Consider the following 4,045-nt stretch of genomic DNA (forward strand, 5'->3'; position numbering starts at 1 on the left):
AAAAATGTGGTACATATACACGATGGAATATTATGCAGCCATCAAGAAGGACAAAATTATGAACTTCGCAGCAACTTGGATGGACTTAGAGTCTATAATGCTGAGTGATCTATCACAGAAACAAAGAACTGAGGACCACATGTTCTCACTCATAGGCAGACTTTGAACAATTATCATAATAGTATAAGATAAGGATTGGCAGTAGTGGGAAACTGTCAGGGGAGGGGCACACCTCATCAAGAACAGTACCTGCAAAATGATCATTTGTATACCTAATCCTGAATTGTACCCCACAACTTTAAAATAAAAAATAATAATTTAAAAAAAGAGGAACAGGAGGGAAGGGTGTTATAAGAACCAAAGAAGCTGAGATGAGACTTAGATCCAAACAGGCTCAGAGTTATTTAATGGCGGAAAGGGAAGACAGATGAGGCTTAGCACTGGCAGAAATATCAGGGAGGGTTCTGGCAAAAGGGGGCAAGGAGGAAATATGGAGACAGAGGGTAAGGTCAGGCAGGGTGGCTCACGCCTGTAATCCTAGCACTTTGGAGGCCGAGGTGGGAGGATTGCTTGAGCCAAGGAGTTCAAGACAAGTGTAGGCAACATAGCAAGACCTCGTTTCTACAAAAAGAAAAAAAAAAACCAACAAATTAGCCCGGCATGGTGGGGAGCACCTCTGGTCCCATCTACTCGGGAAGCTGAGGCAGGAGAATCGCCTGAACTCAGGAGGTAGAGGCTGCAGTGAGGTGTGATCATGCTACTCCACTTCAGCCTAGGCAACAGAGTGAGACCCCGACTCCAACAAAAAAGGTTATATTTATATATAACTTCTGCTATATAAAACAAAAATGTTTCATATAAGTTCTCTGAGGAACACAAATAAAGATTAAAAGTACTTTTACTGTCTTCTGAAACTGAGTCACAAGGGGGGTGAAGTCTCTTCTATCCACTGTGTGGTTTTGCATCGATATATACATGCACACATATGACTCCATGGAAAGGAGTATATAAGTGAATCTACTTACATACATCCTTTAAGACACGCCAACAAAACATACTTTAAAAGTATCTACCATAGGTTAGACGTGGTGGCTCATGCCTGTAATCCCACCACTTTGAGAGGCGGAGGTGAAAGGATTGCCTGAGTCCAGGAGTTTAAGACTAGCCTGGGCAACTTGACCTCATCTCTACAATAAATCAAAAAATTAGCCGGGCACGGTGGTGCGCGCCTGTAGGTTCAGCTACTTGGAAGGCTGAGGCAGAAGGATCATCTGAACCCATCAGGTTGAGGCTGCGGTAGTTGTGACCATGCTACTGCATTCTAGCCTGGGTGACAGAGTGAGACTCCGACTCAAAAAAAAAAAGATTTATTTTTATCCTGCCTATTTCCAAAAAATTTGAGTTAGTTTACCATAAAACCACGGGCATATGACCTAAAACTGTTAACATGACTCCAAGGACAGGAACCAAGAAGCCAAGGGTTAGAAACTATATTCAGAAATCGCAGCTAATCATTTCATGAGTGTGATACAAAATTAATAAGGTGCTTTAAAAATAGATTCCTATGTAACTAACTGCCCAAAATGATTTATGAAGGGGAAAAACTAATTTTACCTAAAAAAAGGCAGGACAATGAAAAGGAAAACCCAGCGCTTAAGAAGACAGTGAGCCCTTCCTATCCTATGGCTGCATCTACTCCAGGATCTTAGCAGAGACAGGGAAGATTTGCCATCAGTCCTCTATTGTTTCTAGAGACAGTGAAGCTGCAACAATCTGACAAAGAGGATACTTTTTTTTTTTTTTTTGAGTCAAAGTCTCACTCTGTCCCCATGCTGGAGTGCAGTGGCACGCTCACAGCCACTGCAACCTCAACCTGCTGGGCTCTGGTGATTCTTCCGCCCCAGCCGTCCAAGTAGCTGGGATCACAAGCATGCACTACTATGCCCGGCTAATTTTTTAAATTATTATTTACTGTAGAGACAAGGTCTCCTCATGTTGCCCAGGCTGGTCTCGAGTCCCTGAGCTCAGGCAATCCTCTTGCCTCCACCTCCCAAAGTGCTGAGATTACAGGCATGAGCCACCACGTCAACCCGATAGTAGATACTTTTAAAGTATGTTTTATTGGTTTTCATGAATTTAGATGGATAGATAGGAAAGAAGCAACTTCAGATGAAACAGTGAGGTCCTGCTCCCAGGAACTGTTTCAAGAAGATACAGGACACGCCACTTTCCACAACAGTCCGGGTCACCGCACCCATCTCATCTCTCTCCAGTCAGTGCAGAAGCTGCAGATCAAAGCAGAACCATCCTTACACATCTCTTCTCAAAGTGGGACTGTGTGGAGTCAGATCCTATCTGTGTGAAGGACTGGGCCATGCAAATGAACATTTTTCTAATTCACCCACACTTCCAGCAGGCGGGCTTCAATCTTCCTCTCCACTCCGTGGTCTGTCACCTTGTGTAACATGTACCCAAAGTGGAAGATCCAGGAATCTGATGTCAATTCTGCAACCCTGTCCACTCATCATCCCCACGCTCAGCCACAAAGCAAACTCTAACCCCGCATCCCTAACCCTAATTTTGTGAACTCTGAAATTCTCTCCCTTCCCCTCCCCCCGGCCCACTTCCTCAGTCTTTCACCTCAGCACACCTTCCCGACTCACCTCCGTTCCCCAGCCTGCCAGCCCTCCCTGGACCCTACCTGATTCCTTACCCGCCTGCATCTCTAGCCTACCATTTCAGCCTTACACACACAGCACCCTGGATTTCTCCTCCCTTCCTTCCCGCATGGACCCCCACCGTACCCGTTTACCAATCACTAACCCTCCCTCAACAACTGATGTCTCTGTCTCTCCACGCTGATTCCTGAGAATTGCTGGAGAAACATCACTTGATGGATACGCTGAGCACTTACTAGGTGCTTAGACCACAGAGATCCCAGTCTGAAGCCCGGCTGTTATTTATTAGCTGGGGAAGATCAGGCAAATCATATAATCTCTCTGAACATCTGTGTCCTGACCTGTAAAAGGGAATATATCCATCATTAAGTTGTCTTCAGCTGGAAGTAACACAAAGCCAAGCCAAAAGTAGCCTAGTCCTGTCTCCCCTAACAAGGCAGCTTAAGGTGAGTACCAGGGTTAATTCAGGGACTCAGTGATGTCACCAGGAACAAAGGTTCTCTCCTTTCTCTATGCTCACAACCTCAACACATGGGCTTAGACCCTAGGTTTGTCTCTGTGATTTCAACAGGGCAACTGCAATTCCAAACATCACATATAGACACAAAGTCTTGCTGAAGAAGACGGCATTTCTTCCTGTGTGTTTCCCTGTATTAGTGAGGAAATCTTTCCGAGGACCATTCTAGTCGAATTCTATTTCATGTTGTCATATACCCAACCTTTAACCAATCACTAGCGAAGGGAAATGGGATTGCCATCCTTGGCTTTTCCGCCAACCATAATCACTCCCTGGGGCTAGTCAGGGGTTAATCTTCCCTGAGCACACTGCTCCCAGACATCTGAGCAAAAAGGGCTGCGATAAGAAGGAACACCTCTTGAGTAGAACGTCAGTGTCTGCCATGTGGGCAGTAACACCCATTCCACCGAATGGCCAAGAAGATCATACTGGAGGGACATGTCTGCAAAGTGCCTACAGTGCCTAGTACACAGTAGACACAACGGTTTTCAAATAGGAACACATTCTTTGACAGTGCATCCTTCAAAAGGTACAGCTATTTCTCCTGCACTTGAATGTAAGCTGAATTTAGTGACTTGGTTCTAACAAATAGAATTTGGCAGATCATGGTGTGAAACTTCCAACGCTGGGTCATAAAAGGCATTGCTACTTCGTTTTGCACTCATGGATGGCCGACACTGAGGAAAGCCAACTGCCATGCTGTATGAAGGACACTCAGGCAGCCTCTGGAGAGGCCCAGGGGGCCCTCTGCCCCCAGGTTCTCAGGCCTTCAGTCCAGGAATGAGAGTTACACCATAAACCTCCCTGGGTCTGAGGCCTTCTGACTTGGCCTGAGTCATGCCACTAGCTT

This window comes from Carlito syrichta, unplaced genomic scaffold (genome assembly GCF_000164805.1).
Source record: "Carlito syrichta isolate Samal-C Ts95f unplaced genomic scaffold, Tarsius_syrichta-2.0.1 Scaffold301888, whole genome shotgun sequence".
Lineage (NCBI taxonomy): Eukaryota > Metazoa > Chordata > Mammalia > Primates > Tarsiidae > Carlito > Carlito syrichta.